The sequence below is a fragment of the Podarcis bocagei genome (assembly GCF_964188305.1).
Source record: "Podarcis bocagei genome assembly, chromosome: 4".
NCBI classification, from domain to species: Eukaryota; Metazoa; Chordata; class Lepidosauria; order Squamata; family Lacertidae; genus Podarcis; species Podarcis bocagei.
The window spans coordinates 38,821,418-38,840,613 of NC_138128.1; the positions used below are offsets into that span (position 1 = coordinate 38,821,418).

At 41.9% G+C, this 19,196-nt stretch overlaps 1 protein-coding gene and 1 long non-coding RNA gene across 16 annotated transcripts in view; one reads left to right on the forward strand and one right to left on the reverse strand.

Moving 5' to 3' along the window:
- The window catches only part of EPHB1 (EPH receptor B1), a 366,648-nt gene that overhangs the window by 147,035 nt on the left and 200,417 nt on the right, over positions 1 to 19,196 (forward strand). The gene's annotated exons all lie outside the window — the stretch shown is intronic.
- On the reverse strand, positions 15,456 to 18,034 carry LOC308586321. Its single transcript, XR_014007807.1, has 2 exons — positions 17,938 to 18,034; positions 15,456 to 15,559 (listed from the first exon to the last, which is right to left on the reverse strand). It is a non-coding gene; the product is annotated as an uncharacterized lncRNA (long non-coding RNA).

Consider the following 19,196-nt stretch of genomic DNA (forward strand, 5'->3'; position numbering starts at 1 on the left):
GCACTTTTCAAAGGTTTAGTCAGCCATCTTGATTCAACATGGCATTCAAACACAGATGAAAAGTCATTGATCTTAGGAAACATCATACAAAAATTGGTTAGTATATCTTAAGAAGTGCCCAAAGGAATAGAAAACAGTAAATGCCCCCCCAAATGTATAGTAAATATATTCTATGGGGGGGGGGAAGGAAAAAGGTGGCAAATATTAGAGCAGAGAAGTAAGGTAAGAGCAGAGAAAAAGCAAATGCATATAAATTGAGTGTCTGAACATGAAACTTATAAAAGCAGGAAAATGAATAATATCCATTAATAATTTAATATCCGGCAAGCTGGATGTGTGTGCAGAAGCAGAGGAGTGCTCCGGGAAAAACACATTGCTTCAAAAATCAGGAAAGTTAATTATTTTATCGCTGGAAGGCGCATACAAAAATGTTGTTGAGAGTTCCATAGCACTTTAAGATATAACAGTTTTGTTATAAGCTTTCATGAACAAGAGTCTGCTGCATCAAGTACTAGTTTCAAGAAACCCAGATTAGGACTGACCACAGTTTAGGTTTCAGAAGATGGGCTAAACTGTGGTTAAACTAAAATGGAAGTGGAGGTTGCAGGAGGAGATGGAGAGAGTGCACAAATCTGGGGCTCTGCGGCTCTTTCTTCTAAAACTGAACACAAGGTAGCACAACCGCAGAATGCAGTCACTGACTGGAAGTTAGTACTCTTTTCTAACCATTCCTTTAACTTCTCAAGGTTTTTCTGCTGTCTCAAAAGTTCCCATTCTTTCCACCTTTTTGCCTCTGGATTTATTATTGTTTATTTCTTATACAATTGGTGTTTCCACACTATTTTTCCACATCATGGTTATGAAATATATTTATATGCCATCTTTTTTGCCTCTAAGAAGGGTAGCAGTTATTAAAAGCAACATGAAAATCAGTACAATAAGAAATGAAAAACCGAATGAAAAAGCAACAACATTTGAAATAACTGCTTTTACTACAGAAGTACCTGCCAGTCAACACAGCCTCATGAGAATAACAACATTGCTACGAGGTACCTGAAGGATATAAGCACCTGAAGGATGGCCAGGTCAGCACCATAAGAGTGTCTGTGATAAAGGTGCTGGCATAGGTGCCAACACAGAGAAGGCCTTGTTGCTTCTGAATGTAAGGACATCTCAATTAGAGCATCTGTAGCTGATCTTAGAAAGAGGAGGAGTCAGCCTTTCAGAAATTTTGGTCCCAAGCTGTTTAGGACTTTGTGTCAAAGCCAACACATTAAATTGTATTTCCTGGTAGAACCTTCCCCTCCCCAAGCTGTCCAACTCCCCAGAGCAGATTTGGGGATGAGCTATATGTGCACAGGGGGAGGAGAGGTGGGGGATTCCCATTGTGCTAGAGGGAATCTGCACTCGTGTCTGCTAGTGCAACAGGTTCACTGAATATGGCCCAGCATGGAAATCAGTGAAGATCTTTTAACTTAGGCAAGATATGTTCAGACCCGTCCCAGTTAACAAGGTGGCTGCTGTGTTCCAAAACGTTTCTGAAAAGTTTTCAAAGGCAGCCCTGCATATATTGCATTGCATAAATCGAACCTAAGTGTTGTTAGGGCATGGAACACTGTGGCGAGGCTGCCTCTGTTTTCATGTGGCTTCTGTTGGCATACCAACCTAAGCTGATTAAAGGCACTTCATGCCTCTGATGCCAGCTGGACATTCAGAGTGAGATCCAGGTCTAATAGCACCTCCAAGCTGCATATCCATCCAGAACAGGTTGTTCACCATCTGCTTGGCCAATGGAAATGTCTACAAATAGTACCTCCATCTTGTCTGAATTAATCTTCAGTTTATGAGGCCTTATCCAGCCAATTACTGACTCTAGGCAGCCATTTCCACTGCCTCTCCTAGAGCAAACAAATAAGAGAAATAGAGCTTCATGTCATCAACATATTGATAGCCCTTTGCTACAAAGCTCACCATGACCTCTGACAGCAGTTTGATGTAGAAATTAAATAGCATGGGAGACTAACTGGAGCTCTGCACCCCACCCCACCGCCTAGCCCAGGCATGGCCAAACTTGGCCCTCCGGCTGTTTTGGGACTACAATTCCCATCATCTCTGACCACTGGTTCTGCTAGCTAGGGATGATGGGTGTTGTAGTCCCAAAACAGCTGGAGGGCCAGGTTTGACCATGCCTGTCCTAGCCCAATGGCATAAAAGGCATGGTGCAGAACTAAACTCTATTCTTCCTTACAGCATCCCTTCTGGAACTTACCTGTCAGGTAAGAGGGGACTCGCTAGAGCATGATGGCTCCTATTCATACCCCAGTAGGTTACCATGATTAATGACACTGAAAACCACTGAGAGGACCTGGATAATCTGTGGGAGAGAAAGCTTTGGGGGAGAAAGATTCTTACTCTCTCATAACAGAGTTAAGCACAATTGCCCTAAGCACATTAAAACTTGGTTAGATTTACTTCTGCCCACATCCACCTTTAAACAAATGTTCCCCATGGAAATCCTTAGGCTAGAATAAATCACAGGCATTTAGCTTTGTAAATAAGTGGATATTATACTCAGTTTCCAGAAGTTACAGTAAACAAGTCTCCATTCATTGGCAGTAAATGAAGGTAAAAAAGGTTCCAAATGACTTAAAAAGGAAAAGAACTTGGTTTTCTTACAAAAAGGATTGTGCAATCTTCAGTTAGCAAAGATGCAGGCTTTAAAATCTCCCTTTTGGAGAGATTCGGTTCAGTTGCTTTTTCTTGCAGCTGGGAGCCATTAGCTACATGGCTCCTTCATTGCTTGTTCCTGGAATCATGAAGTGAAAAAGAGAGGTGGTTGGGGAACAGAGGCTGCTGTGGGCCAGCCAAGCCACACTCACTCTGGTAACTTGAGTTCAGGGCTCAGGTTAACCCTTTCGTACACACAAGTGTGAGTCAGTAGCTGTATATTACAGTAGAATCAGCAAGGCCAAAGAACCCATTTATGTTTTACTATGTAGCTCATAACCTATTACAGAACTCCAGACTCTGCCTTATTCAAAGTCAGAATATTTGCCCATCTAGCCTAGGACCAGCCCTATCATCAGGCAGAATGAAGTGGTTGCTAATTTTGTGTGCTCTGAAAGGGAAGCAAATGGTTAATTTATTAATATTGTATTGTCTATTCCCAAGGAGAGGCAATTGTGGGGCTTTCTCTTTCAGATGCCAAAATAACTTGGCCAGCCTTGGGTACTATGCACCTTGAGTTGAGGATAGGCACCACTTGCTCTTCTGTGTTAGGCAGCAAAATGTCTTGGTCAGCCCTGACGTAGCTCAGCATTATCCTGCTCTTCAGGTTATGAAGTGAAGGTCCTTCCCATCAAGGATTGAATCTGGGGTCTTCAGCACAGAAAACAATTCCTCTGCCACTTACCTATGGTCCCTTCCCAACCAGATTGATCATGGCAGCTGTTGTTCCAAAAACCACATTTGCTAAACGTCAATATTTCAAATCTGCAGTGGCTTAATGTGGAGACATCAGTTGGTGATGTCAGCATGAAAATCCAATGAACACATTGCACCTATTTCCTTTCACCCAATCACCATCTGGCCTCAAAGAACATGGAATCCATGCTCAACTCACAAGGGTCCAAGGTAGAGAAGGGGAATCAGCCCAGAGGTGAATTTGTGACACATGGATGTACATTAAAATTCTGCCCGCTTTGCATGCTTGTACACTTTACCTAAAGTGGCCAGAGGGGCATGTTAAGAGCCCATTCCTAACTGCTTCATGCAACATTGGTGGCTGTGAAAGCTGGACAGTCTGCAGTGCTTAATTCCCAGGCGGGACATGAAGATGAATTTTGTGTAACACATTTGCAGCTGCACTGTGGCTGATGTGTGCCTGCTTTATGTTGTAATATATTACTGGTTTTGCTGTACTGAAGGATTATAGGGACCGTTCTGATGGCTATTCTGATTCAAGCAAACCTAATGCAGCCTGCAGAGACTATAATAGAAATTAACATCTGTGTCTTTAAGTGAAACACAGCAGCATCACCTAGCCTTGGGAAATAATTATTCTCTTAAAAGAATAATAAAAAGCCAGCCAGATCAGTGTAGCCATCTGCTAAAGGAGAAACTAGCTCCAAGGGGCTAGATTCTCATCTGGTGTAAATTAGTGGCAGCAGGATGGGCTTGGTGTGCTAATGGAGGATTATATCCTTGCATTTGAGAGAGATGATTGGCATAGGAGTTTTCTACATAACTGGTCTGTAGCGTTCTTGACTTGTTCAGTGGTGCACATGTTTATAATCCCCACTTGCTGTTTCATATGCCTGTATTTTTCACCTGCCATCTGTGGCTCTTTGGCCATGCTCTTCGTGCTAACCCTGTGAAGCAAACGCAGGTTAATATTGGATCTTTAGATAGCATTTTAATGTGCACAGTGAATCCGCATCTTGCATGCTTTAGCAACCACCCGTAGGGATAGGCTTATCCCCATTTTACAAGATGGGGAACTGATACTGAGAAGATAGCAAGCAGCTAGCCCAATCCCTTCCCCAAGGAGCCCATCGCTGAGCAATGAATCCACGACTTCCATGCCCAACTACTCTCCGCCCCCCCAGCCCACATGGCTGAATAAGAGCTGAAAGGGAGGAGAATGAAATCTAATGCATGTCTCGTGCAGGGTCAATTGCAAATCACCAGAGACCTTTAGGGGTCTGCTGTTTATGGTGAGAGTTTGATGGGTATTTTTAGTGACAGGCTCAAGCTCAGCTCAGTATAGATATACACACCAAGGGAGAGTTGACCCAGATCACAATGTGTAAGGATTGCATTTGGGTAATCAAGACTGATGTGTGGTATTTTTCCTACATAGACCCTGTACACGTAGGGAAAAGAAACGGTTACCTGTTGTACAGGATGTACACATGGTTTAAAGCTCTAAGGCACAGCCATTTCCCAGTGCATGCATGAGGAGCAAATCAGACTCTTGCACAGTTTTCACACCTAACCTCATTGGGGGAAAATGTTATATGAATTGTACCTTTTGGGTCTGAAATGAGTCAAATTGTATCTTACCTCAGATAGATACACGATGGAGAATCAAGGCTTTGAGTTACACAAATCTCTTGCTTAGGCAGACAAGTTCTGTCCTGCAAAATTCCCAATACATTTGTCACCTAAATAGTTTTGGATCCTAGTTGCCTTTTGTAAGAGTTAATGTTGATAATCTGTCATAAACACCATATATGACCAAATAAGGAATCCAGACCAGAATGAACAAGTATACATGCTAAGAGGCATTTCTCTCTTCCTTTCTTTTATTTGGGTGCCAAGATGTTGTTTGGATACCCACTGTTAGGGAGACACCCTCTAGTCTAGTCCGTCCCATAGCTTGTTTTTATTCAATCTTTGAAGGACAGGACTGATAGGCAGCTTTTATTTGACGTCCTAGATAATGACATGTATGAACCTTTGGAATAATGACAGCTGAATAGTGTGCCTGATATTGCCATGGTTACCAGCCAAGCTTTCTCCCCCCTCGCTCCCCCCCACCTTCTCCTTCTCCCCTTCTGACATTTTCTGTGTGTGTGTTATTGTTGAGTTCGCTTTTGGGATAGTGAAGGGGAGGGGAGCCAGGAGAAGAAACAGTCCATTATAGTCTTTTAAATCTCCCAGCTGGAAGTGTTTTAAATCTCAGCAGAGACAGGGAAAAACACTGTCTTAATCCCCAGCTCCCTGTGAATTATTTAAAGTGATCTTGTCGGAACAATGCATTTGTCACTGTTACAGTGTCAACAGTAGAGGCAGCTGTCCGAATGGCTCTGGGGTTTTGCCACAGGTAGGAGTTTGGGGTGCGGCATTTGCAGGCCTGGCAAAAGGCAAACATGGGATTGCTGAGGTCCACAGAACTCTAGAGACTGATCCTTTTTTTTTTTTGCAGGGGGGGGCAAATCTTTGTACCAATAACATGGTTTATTTTATACAGTTTGGCCTACCATTCTCTTCCGGAGACCTCTGGCTGTGCCTGCACCGGTGGCTGTGTTCCACCCACACCATATATTTAAAGCACTCTTATGCCACTTGGAACAGTCCTGGCTTCCCCCAGTGAATCCTGGGAAATGTAGTTTGTGAAGGGTGTTAGGAATGAGAGTTCTGAGAGCGTCCCAACAACTCTAAGCATGCTCAATGAACTACAGTTTCCAGGATTCTTTGGGAGAAGCCATTACCGTCAACGTGGTGCTTTAAATGTATGGTGTGAATGGGGCTGTAGTCAAGGGAAGGGCAGATAGGCGGGCAGAATAGTTAGGTATCTGGGGTGGACACCCAGTGCTGCACATCTTGGGTGTAATGTAATTCACCTCTGGATTTGCATTTAGTTATCCACTTTCATCATTGCAAAATTCAGGTTCTATTCAATCCTCAAACATGACTTCTCCTCCCACTCCAGCTATTATCACATATCATTCTCCCCCCTTCATCGCACCACTGAGTTCTTGAAGTGAACTGCCTGCATCTGATGTCTCATTTTTTTGTAACCTCTCTTTTCTTGATTCTTTTCAATTTGGATTCTGTCCTCTCCACTTTACTCGGGCCACTGTGCAAAAATTATTAACAATCTCCCAGTTGCTCAGCCTGAGGGGCTTTATTGTGGCCTCATTTGATATGACCGCACTTCCGACGTTAACACTTTTGTCCACTCTGACTTTTCCAGTCTTCATCAGGACTTTTTCAAATGAATGTTTCAGAGTTTGATCCTGTGCCCTTTCTGATATTCCGTGGAACATCTCAATAACAATTTTGACAGCAGGATGGAAAAAGTCCAGAGCTGTGCTGAAATGAATATATTTTCTTGAACTTACCATGAGTTCCCTTGGGGCCAAGCTTCACATTACCTTTAATCACACAGCCAGATGAGGGGGTATGAATAATAAAAATATTATTATTAAATTATTATTATCCATTGTCATTTTTGTTTCAAATAAAAAGCAGCCATAGGGCTCGGAGCCTCTTAATCTGGAGTGTACCTGTTTCCTGCTGAAGATCCACCTTGATTGCAGTTTGCTCCTGAAGTTGATGTTTATAGTAAAAACACTTTTGGGGGCAAATAGCAGGCCGGGGGGGGCATGTTTGTTGGTGGGGCACAGGTACACAGCCTTCATCCAAATCATGGTTCTATAGCTTTTCCGTCTAAACAAAAGTGGTAGCATTTAACATGCTTTTTAAAAATGTTTTTGGTGTGGCTCGGAAGTACTTGTAGATAAATGAATTTATTTCAGAAAACCAGTACCAGTGGAATTTGCAAAGAACGTTATCAAAATAATGAAGGGGCAAAAGACACAATAGGGGACAAATGGCAGGCTGGTGTGCATATCTCTGGGTAGGTGCACTAGCTTGCTGCTTGAAATGCTAATCTGATGTTTCCTTGTGGTATTTATTCCTGATGCCATCAGTCTTCCACTTACAGTAGAATGCCAGGGGAGGGTATTTCATTCACTGGGTGGGTGTAGCGACCTGATCTGTTTTTTTTGGGTCTGCTCTGTCCATTCTGATTTATTTTTTTATTTGAGTCTAAATCTGATACGTTAAATTCAAACCTCTATTTCACCCACATCTAGTATAATGCAGACTCTAAAAAACTGGCTATAACTTGTTCTCCCTTATCACATAAGTGGATGTAACTTGCAAGCAAAGGAGCCGCCCCACCGTGGTTTGAGCATGCCCAGATTCAGGCAGATCAGTGCTTTAGAGGGAACCCTTTGAGGGTTCATCAACATTGACATTTTTTTCTAGAAAAAGAGGTGCCGGAATTCACTACGAACACCTCCCTTGTTCTCTTATAATGGCAATGGTGCCTACCTGAGGGGTGCTGGAACTGAGTTCCAGTGCGTTTTGGCTGGAAAAAAGCCCTGTATCTATTTGAGTTTATTACATTCTGACAGCATTGAATACCAATTGTAGGCACGGTCACCCATTCTGAGGGGATGAATCCTTTCAAATTTCAGACTGATATGTACAGCAATTCTCCAGCAAGAGCAGACCTTACCATTTTGTACTATGCAAAAAAACCTGTCCTTGTAAGCCTGCCACATCAAGTAGGGAGCATGTTGGCAGCAAATATGCAGGAGCTGGGATTTAGGGTAAAGAGAAGCGGTTTGCCATTTACTTCCCACCCATCATCCTGGGGTCTAACGTGAGGGGAATTTTGTTTGGGGATATATATTACCAGGTATACATTATTTGAGCACAGATTTGCCTCCCCAAAAGACTCTTTAACCTGTGAGGGAGAAATACTCATGAATGCGTTCTCTCAACCCAGCCAACCCCCCCCCAAATAAATAATAACATGCTACAATTTAAAGGGTGGCCTGAAAAACTCTATCTAAGACTGACCTTACAGTGAAGCAGAGTGAGGCAATATCCTTAGGCAGCTGCTCTGAGGTGTCATGAATGACCAACAAGTTAGTAAGTTATTGAATTTATTATTATTGTCTTTTACTCCCAGGAAGAAGGGCTTTTAAGATTTTGTGCCTCATGTGCCAAAGAAACTTGGGCAGCCTTGGTAATTATGTACCTTGACTTCTGTGGGAGCAGGAGCCCTTTACTTCTTCACCTCAGGAAGTAAAATATCACTATCTGGCCCTGTGCCAAATAGACAAATGACCTTCTGAGTTCAAATGCAATCTTTCTGTGTGCATCCAGATGAGGATGAGGATATACATTTGGAGCACGTTTACGTTTTATTTGCAGTAATGAGTTCTTTAGGGTGGATGAGAGAGGCAAAATTTATTTTATTTAAGTTTTTACAAACTGCTGTATCATAAAAAATATATCACAGTGGTTTACAACAATGTCAAAACATAAAAGCAGACAATAAAATAATAAAAAAATTAAAAGCAAGTTAAAGCAAAAAGAAATCAAAAACAAACAGCAAAAAGTAATTAAAAACAAACATGAAGGACCAAGAAGGAACCCAAAGTTTGTCCTGGTTTTCCATTTCTCCTTGTTTAATTTGATCACTGAGCAATTTACAGAGGTAGATTAAGCCAGAAGGCATTGCCTGCCAAATAATCTTGGTGCCTGAGCAATAGGCATCTGAAACCCCTCCTAAACTCACTTTTAAAGCCACGGCAGCCAGTATAACTAAAAACCCAAGTTATTATCAAAGTCCTAAATTCAGACTATAAAACATTCATATTTGCTAGCATTTCATTATGATTTGAACAAAAACGACCCAGCTCTGTCACAAGCTATTCTTCAGTGGTGGCATTCCCAAATGATTGTCCTTTGGAAGCGTTTTATAACTTTCCTTGAAATGCTAATTGCACAGACATTTGCATAGCACAAAAGTACCCAAAGTATAAACCAAGACCGTTTTTAGAATGAGATACCAAGGCACATCGTTTCTGTGCTTTAGTATTAGTATTCCCAAGGAAATGAATTAGTCTTTTAGCATGGCAGTGCCTTCATTCTTTTGCCGTTTTTGCATTTAACTGTTACCACTCAAGCAGCTCCACCGAGGCTAGAGAGACTGAAATAATGTTTAATGTTAACATTTGCATAATTATTCTTTGGATGAGTCTCTTGTTTGAGAGCCTAGATTCCGTTGGTAGGTTGCTGGTGTTTCCTGTCCACTTGCCCTCATGATAATTGATTGGAGATAGCCTTGTTACAGTTATCTCATCTCCTCAAAATAGTTATTTTAAGCTTTTGGAGCTGTTTCTGCTGCTTTTTTCATCGCATTGCCATACATCCAGGTTCCCCCCAACATTTTGCAATTTTACACCCAAAAACCAGGATGTGTCAGGAATTTTCCTGATATATGACAAGCCTATCCTGAGTAGACTATTCAGAAACTCAAGCTGGTACAGAATATGGCAGATAGATTAGTAACTAGGATACACAAGACTGATTATAGGGTCACAGTCATAGACCTATCTTAAGGGTACATTGACTGAATCATAGTCTGTCATTTTAAGGAGAAATTGGGAGGACATTTGGGTCTATAGCAAATACTAGGTTTTTCTACCTCACAGATTCGTTATGAGGACAAAATGAGAAGGCCAACTTCAGCTCCTTGGAGTAAACATGGGGTATTAATGTCATAACAAATAAGCAAATGGTCAAACTTTATGTTAGAATGCCAAAAAAGGGGAAGCCTTGCCATATATATATATATGAGAATTACACCCCCCTTTAATAACCATAAACTGTGGCATAGGAAAAGCATCTTAGCACATGTCTAAACGTCTGGAAGGTTCTGTTCACAGGCCTCAACAGCTGCAATTTCCAGGCATTCTGGAGCTTGAGTGAATGTGGATAGACATGTTGAACCAAAAGGATTTTTTTTGTTGCTGCTGTTGTTAACTGTTGATTTTTCACCCAGGTAAAAAAAATCTATTGGCTTCAAGGGCTTTTCTGGGCACCACTCAGGATATTGGTTTTGGCTTTCAAGGTCCTGAATGAACGGCTCAGGACCTGAGTGACAAAGGGACAGCTTTCTTCCATATGAATCTGCCTGAAGTCTAATAACTTCAGGGGCCTTTCTCTGGGTGTCCCTGTAAGAAAAACACTGGGGCCTAATTTGAATAGTAGAATGTCTGGCATCTGATGGGCGGGGCTTTTGTGTTGTGCTCTGGAATCGGCCCGTCCCTTAGAGAGACCAACTGTCATCCTTGCCTCACCATGTTGTTTTAGTTCCTCTTAGATAGTATGTTATTGTGTTACAGTTTTCTTTATTATTAAAGCTTTGTTTGACATATATGCGAGCTGCTTACTTTGCTGAAAGAAAAGAAACTGTGCTGAAGGATGGTGGAATATCCTAAACGGGGTGAGTGAGGGGATATTCCCAGTCTGACAGGAGAATTGATTTTTTAATCACCTCCACCCTCCACAACAGTGGCTGTGGTGAGGGCCTTTTCTGTGGTGGTGCCCAAGGTGACATTGTTGTAAGCCATGATCATATAGTGGTTAGTACTCTGAGTTGTGGCTGCAAGAACCTCGGTTCGAATCCGAGTCATGGCACCAAAAGGTTGTAAGCCAGAAAATGGCTTATCTCCTGAGTTTACGCCAATAAAACTCAGAAACACGAGGAGTTAGGAGTCCAACGTTGTTTATTGCAAAGCAATAGGTTACAGTTAGAGCATTCCACAAAACTGCAACCCCACCCAGTGGTCCAGGCAGTGGTATTTATGAAATTTCAAACAAAGCATTTCAATTTCCACCAATCATATACATCGTTACCTCATTTAATACAAAACCACAATAAGCACTGGCAATTTCTGCTGATTAAGTTCTGATTCCTACCGTGTTCTGTTACATTGTGTTAGTGTACATGTTGGGAATCTGTGTTACGTGTAGCCATTTGCACCATGTAGCAACTTATGCTCTAGCTTTGAACTGTATCTTTGTGATTCACATACATATTAGCTGTATTTCTGCCCCAATGAGGGGTGGCAACTTGCAAAATCATCAGTTTCATAAAGTAACAGGCTACCATAACTTATCTATTAGAAGCACACTCAAGGATTTACAGAGGTACACATTATCACATTTATTGTGGCCTTTGGGGCCACTGATACAACATCCTTGGGCAGCTGTCAAGAGCCCACTACTGCTGACATCCCTGAGTGTCTGCTGATTGCTGAGTGTCATGTGAGCATTAGAAATGCCCTGAATAATGTTATATAGTATGGCTTGGAGCATGTGGGCAGTTTCAGTGGCAGCCATTTGCAACTGCCCCCCTCCTCATTCTCACCCCTGCAGCTGGCAGAAATAAACTGGAGAGGGAGCTAAGAGAGAGGGCTACCTGCCACAGGCTTCAATGGGGGAATCCCCCAATAACATCTGGGGAAACAAAATGGGCCCCTCAAACCTGAAGACGATATTTGGGGGATAAACCGGTTAGGCCAACCATCACCAACTTCGTCTCTCCAGATGTTTTGCACTATAACACATGTTTTGTAATATCTGGACTGGGCACCGGGTTGGCAAAGACTAGGTTATGGACTATCTCCCTGGGGAAGAACTCAGGTGGCTCTAGCATTTTTATCACTTTAGACAACTGGTTAAGCCCTTTTTATTCCCCAAGAATTTAATGGGTGATCTGCGGCTGCTGTTCTTTTATTGTTTTGTTTTTCTGATTTTATTTGATCTTTAGACTGCTTCTCCTTTGGTGCTGCTGATTAAGTTATTTTTATTGCTCACCTGGCGCCTGCTCTGATGTCATTTCAGCACCAGGCAAAGTTCTTTTTTATTTTCCCAGACCTTTTAAAATGTGAAATTTTATTCCCTGAAGATGGTTTCTTCTTCTTCTTCTTCTTCTTCTTTTAAAAAATGCCGCTATTTTTATCTGCTGCTTTTAATGTTTGAATCTGTTATTGCTTTTGTTTTTGTAGCCCACCATGGGAAAGGCGTTTTGTTTTGAAGAGTGGGTTATAAAGGTTTAAAATAAAATAAATGAAAATAAGTACAAATATTGATGTTTTTACTGTTTTACTAGATTTTTTTTTGAAGTGTGAATTAGCTGGGACACACTTAATAAACATCTTAATACTTTAATAAATAGTGCAATTCATGCTACCGAATTTGAGAAGAAGTGCCAAGTTATCTAGATTCATAAGATAAATTATTTATTAGGGATGGATTATCAATATTTATTAGAGATAGATGATCAATGTCAGTGTCTGTATTAATCCCCATCCACTCTACATGTACAATGGTCAGCGTTCTTGTCAGTCTCACAGATACATTCAACTTAACATGAAATATTTCTTCAGACAAATTACTAGCTATTTACGTAAGGCTACTGGATCAGATTTGATAACAGTTGTGGAACCTTTTTTCTCTGATGTAAAATGTACACTCTCAATTTATTGCTTGTACCAAGAACCCTCTAAAAACACTACAGCTAAAGGCAAATATTTATCTCTGGGCAAACCCCAGATCTTTGGTTTTGGTAGACCCTGTAGGAGGCTGGTAGTTGTGTGCATTATGTTTGCTCTAGGTACTGGTCTGAAATAAAACATTCATTCAAAACCAACTCTGTGCATGTTCACTTTGACTGGGTGGAGCAGGAGGCAGCATTTTCTGCTCTGCCTCAGGCATCAAAACTTATTGGTCCAGCCCTGTAGGACAACTGCCTAGCCTTCTTTCTGTGTGATTGGGAGGACAGTGTGAAATCCTCATGGAAGTATTATTTCTATCATTATAATCTCCATCCTTGTTTTATTTTAATGCCCCTTTATTGTAATTGTGTTCATTATATCTGATCTGCCACTTGGAAAACTGCAAGTCCCTTTACAAGCACATCATAGCTGTAAGGGAGGCTCTGGCAGATGCATAATGTTTTGAAGACCAGATTTTGATATTTAAAGAGCATGCCTTATGAGAGGTCAGTGATGAGCCAAGACAAATCAGGAATGGTGCTGGGCAGGCTGCAGCCTCATCAAGATCTGCCCATATATTTATACCACCCTGCATCCCCACCCCAGTGAATCATACCAAGGAAGTTAGGGAAATAGTATGGTGCCAAATCCTTATTCTTTCCCCAAGGCTGATATTCACACATTATTTGAATTATGGTCCCTAGGATTAAAAAAAATACTTGCAATAGATTCTGGATGTGATAAGTTGTCAAATATGAAACAGAGTAACAAATTTTATTTAGATAGGCCATTAGGAAAGTTCTGTGTTTAGACAGAAAATATAAAGTTTAAAAATCTAGTCTTTACTAAGTTTGAGGAGCATATATACCCGAGATTTGCAGAATAAATATGCAGAAAACAACCTCTTTACATAATACTGGAAAATAGTCAATAGTCAAAAACACTGTTTAAAAAAACAACACTAATCTAGGGAAGCACCTGAACATTACAAACCCATTATCTTAACTTCTATCCCAGTTAAATAGGGAAGAAGCATTATTAACTTTAGAGTCACTAAAGCATTCAGACTTTAAATTTTAAAAAGTGACTAAGGGAAGACATGGTGGAGGTTTATAACATAAATACTGGAAAGAACATGAACAGCAAAAACTTTTTCTCCTCCCATAATACTAGAACCCAGGGACTTGCAATGAAATTAATGAGCTCATCCACTCATCTTGATACTTCAGCAGGTAAATAAACACATATGCTCATACAAAATTGCTGCACAAAGGCTGGTTCCATTTTAGTGGTGTGCTTGTATTTCCTAAGAATGCAGTTCTGCAAGGTTTTCTGGGTCCTTTCTTTTGAGTGAATGGCAAACTGTCTATAAATAAGTTATTGCAGTGGGTAGGAAGAATGCCCTTATCAACAGATGCACTTTGCAGAGAATCCAGCATAACAGCTTGTGTATAAATGTACATGCTTTGAAACAATTTTATATTGTTGCGCATAGAGGCAGAGATAGTACCTTTTAATGGGATTGTTATCACCACCTAGGAAGGAAGTAAACGGTTGATTGGTGGCTGCATTACAGTTTTGCGAGCCTTTGCTGCTTCTCAGCACTTTATTCTGGAGCTGAAATTTAGTAGGGGAAATACTGTGTGGACTTTTTAAGTGCAGTAATAAGAACTTGAAAACTCCAAAAGCAACCTGAGGTTGCAGGCATGCGCGTTCCTCAGCACAGAATAATCTCCTTCCCCCTTGCCACCACATTAACTTCCGTTGATCTACATGACAGCCTAACATTTTACACCATACAGTTTTGCTTACATATGTAATACTCTCATCTCCATAAAAAAACATTAAAATCCTTCTGATAACGTTCTGCGACACAGCCATTAATTCATGCTTCAGTGGCACTGGAGCACCTTGGAATTATGCATCACATCCAGAGCAGCACTTAAAGGCTGCCATATGAATAATGCTGTTGCAAACAATCAGCCTGTAAACACGGAGCAATTTGGATGGCTTATAAATTGGGCTGCGATATTCTAATTCCATCACAGGCCCGGGCACACTTTCTTCCTGCCCTTTAATTGCCACAGTAGCCAACATTACGGTAATGCCCTTTCATTATTCCACCTGAAAATTGGCACAGTCCCTGTGTCAATTTTGATGGATGTTGCTGCTCAGAAAACTGAGAAGCAGAGAGCCCTGCCTGGAGCAAGTTTTCTCGTATTCATTTCCTATTCCCCAAACCACATGTGGACCACAGGTTCATCCGCTTTCCCACTTTCCTCATGTGGCTGCACAGATGACCTCTCCCTTCCCTTATTTATGAACATATGACACCCACTCAATATGGTCATTACTGGAGAAGTGTTGCAATAATACAGTTGTGCTTTAGCATGTTAGCAGATGGAGACAAGTAGGTTAGAACGCTTGAATTTCGGGCATGGTGTTTAACAGGTTTGATTTTCACTATTCTGTTTGCAATGAGCTTGTTGTAGTTTAAAGTCCTTAAGGTATGCACTCCCCCCCCCCAAATAGCCATAACCTGAGTGAAGTGATTTTCCACCTTTTTTCCTTGTTGAACTGTGCTGGTTTGGATCACTTTATTCACCACTTCCAAATGGCAGACACATTAGTCTCTTGCAGCAAAAATAGCAAAGAGCTGTCTTGCAACACCTTAAAACAGGGATCTCCTTAAAAAAAAAAAGCATGAGAAATTTAAGAAACTGTTGTGGACACCACAACGTATTAATTTCACAGAAGAAAAATGGATGATGCCCAGAACCCATACTAAACAGGCAAACTACCTGTTGTTGTTGTTTAGTTGTTTAGTTGTGTCCGACTCTTCGTGACCCCATGGACCAGAGCACGCCAGGCACTCCTGTCACCCACTGCCTCCCGCAGTTTGGTCAGGCTCATGTTTGTAGCTTCGAGAACACTGTCCAACCATCTCGTCCTCTGTCGTCCCCTTCTCCTTGTGCCCTCCATCTTTCCCAACATCAGGGTCTTTTCCAGGGAGTCTTCTCTTCTCATGAGGTGGCCAAAGTATTGGAGCCTCAGCTTCAGGAACTGTCCTTCCAGTGAGCACTCAGGGCTGATTTCCTTCAGAATGGATAGGTTTGATCTTCTTGCAGTCCATGGGACTCTCAAGAGTCTCCTCCAGCACCATAATTCAAAAGCATCAATTCTTCGGCTATCAGCCTTCTTTGATGGTCCAGCTCTCCCTTCCAGAACCCATACTAAACAGGCAAACTACCTACACTCCCCTAAAACAAATTGAAGACAAACTGAAAAAGCAGGCAACACCCCAACCCTATATAGGCAACCCTCAATGAGAAAATACCCCCCCAAAAAAATATAATTGGGGGGGGGAGGGGAGGGAGAGGCAGGTTTGAGACCAGTAGCAAGGTGTCTAGGAGACTGAAATGTTATGTGGAGGAGGACTGAAATGTTAAATGAGGAGGGGGAGTATCATTTGTACCACCCTTGAGCACCTTGTGGAGGGGAAATGGGAAATTTCTGGCTATCTGCAATAAGTTCTCAGATTATTTGGGGGACAACATTGACTTCCCGAGGAAATTTCTTTTTCATCCTATGGCCTTTGGCATAACAGGGTGCCAAAGCTTTCTTCTCTCTCCCACCCGCTCACTTTTTATCATCTGCAGCCATTGATCTTCAACTGGAGGGTTAGGATCCTAGTGAGTCACAGCCTGATCCAAGGTGGACCGTGACAGGAGCACTACTACCACCTTGCAAATCTATGCTTAAAGAAAAGTGTTCCCAAATGCATGTTTGTGTTAAAAGTGGGTGCTGGGTCTGAAAAGGTTGAAGATAGTTGATATATACATGAAGCCACTGGGGGAACACATCCAGTGGTTTGGGCTGCAGTGTCAGCAACATACCTGCAAATCCCAGAGAGGCTGTGGAATTTCTAAACAGGTGTCTAAAGGTAGTTTTGGGATGGATGGATGAAAGTGAGCAAACTGAAGCTTAAACCAGACAAGATGGAGTTGTTGTGGGTAGAGAAACTGGGTAATCTAGGTAGGGAGGTGCTGGATGGGTACACAGTCCCCTAAAGGAACTGCCTCCCAAGAAATTTATGGTTGCCACTGTCAGTTGTAGCATTTAATAAAGCTTAAAAACTCACCAGTTTCAGATGGCTGTAAGCTGATGTGTTTTAGCTGATGGTATGCTAGTGTTTTATTGTTTTACTGTGCTTGCTTTGGAAATGGTTTTATGCTATATGAATTGTATTGCCATTTCTTTTTTTTATTTTGCAGTTTGATGTGGTTTGTATGACATGGTAAGCCAATCTATGACTTACTGGAACCACACAAATGTGTGGACTCTTGGAGAGCAGCTTGTAGCCACCTTGCTACTTTTTAAAATTCTTGTTCCATAATGAACTAAGTCGAGGCTTGGTTTAGTATTTTTTCCAAACCCGGGTTCATGATTCATAGCCAAGCCTTCACTACTATTTGTGATTAACGAGGAGAGAGCTTAACCACCAGCCTGGGTTGGGCTGGAACACTAAATGAAACTTTGGCTTAGCTCAGCGCTGCTTGTAAAGATACAAAGACTCCGCAAGCTTCTTTCTAGGAGCATACCCTTGTTCTAGTAAGCCATAATGTGCAAAGTCTGGGTAAGCCAGTGCTATATTATATTATGCTGGAATGCATACAGTGTTACACTATGTGTTATGTACTGAGTGAATAGCAGTCTGATTGGTCCTAGAACAATAGGATTCAGAATGCAGCAGTCTGATTGGTCCTAGAACAATAGGGTCCAGAATGCAGCAGTCTGATTGGTCCTAGAACAATAGGGTCTAGAATGCAGCAGTCTGATTGGTCCACAGGAGCCACACAATCCAGCTCCTGGTGGAAGTGATATTTCACTGTTATTGCAATTTTATGGTTGTATTATTGTTCTTTGCTACCTTTAGTAGATATGCCTCAAAAGGGTGACTTATAAATAACCAAATGCAATCTGTCATTCTCCCAGGGTATAGAATCCTGGCTATCTTGGATGTGGAGACTTTACATGTTTATTATTGCAGTTCCTTAAAACTCACTTTCCAGGATGCAGATCCCTTCCAGGTTGCCTCATGAGTGATATCCAAAGTCATCAGGATTCTTCTCACTGGGCAGCTGGTGGTAGATGGCCTGCAGAGACAGCCAACCTTGCCCCAGTGTCTTTGCCTTTCTTCTTATTTATATGCCACCATCTTGCTGAAAAATGGCCTATAAACCATTAGAGTTTTTCACTGCATATGATAATTCTATCCAATCTGGTCACCACACTTTGTTTAAAAATGTCCCTGTCCCATCTTTTGACAACAAGGTCACCAAGGCACAACACAGCTGCAAGTCCTCCAAGGCACATCACAATAATCTTAAAGAAAAGCACTACACACAAAAAAAATTAATTCTATTATTAACAGATAAAAACGGAAGGAACAGTAAAACAACCTGTAACAGCAGGAGAAAAAACCCCTGCTAAAATAGAGGCAGATGAAATACCTGGTGGAGTAGGAATGTCTCCATTATTTGTCTGAAGGCCAGGAGGAAGGATCCAATCAGGCTTCCTGTGGGAGGGAGTTTCCCAACCTTGGCCTCTCTACTAAGAAGACACTGTATCATGTCCTGACCAGATGAGTAGTTGAAGGCGAAGGGACATGGAGTAGGACATCCAACAATGAACATCATGGGAGGGAAAATAGCCCTTCAAATATCCTGGTTCCAAACCATTTAAGGCAGGCATCCCCAACCTGCGGCCCTCCAGATGTTTTGGCCTACAACTCCCATGATCCCCAGCTAACAGGACCAGTGGTCAGGGATGATGGGAATTGTAGTCCCAAAACATCTGGAGGGCTGAGGTTGAGGAAGCCTGATTTAAAGCACTACAGTGGTACCTCAGTTTATGAACAGTCCTGTTTATGAACTATTCAGTTTACGAACTCTGCAAAACCGGAAGTAGTGTTCTGATTTGTGAACTTTACCTCAGTCTACGAACGGAAGCCAAACAGTGGAAGGGCACCGGCGGTGGGAGGCCTCATTAGGGAAAGTCTGCCTCAGTTTAAGAACGGCTTTGGTTTAAGAACGGACTTCAGGAACGGATAAAGTTCGCAAACCGAGGTACCACTGTATAGGTAATAACCAGTATGTTGAACTGGAAGCTAGTGCAACTTAGTAACATTGTAGTAATAATCTTGGCAAAGGTGACTCTCTGCCAGCACTCTGGCAGCTACACTTGCCGCTAGTGGAGCAGCCTGCCCTCCTGCACTCCCTGCATCTGGCTGCCTCTGAAAGCTCCCTGCTTTCCATGGAGGAG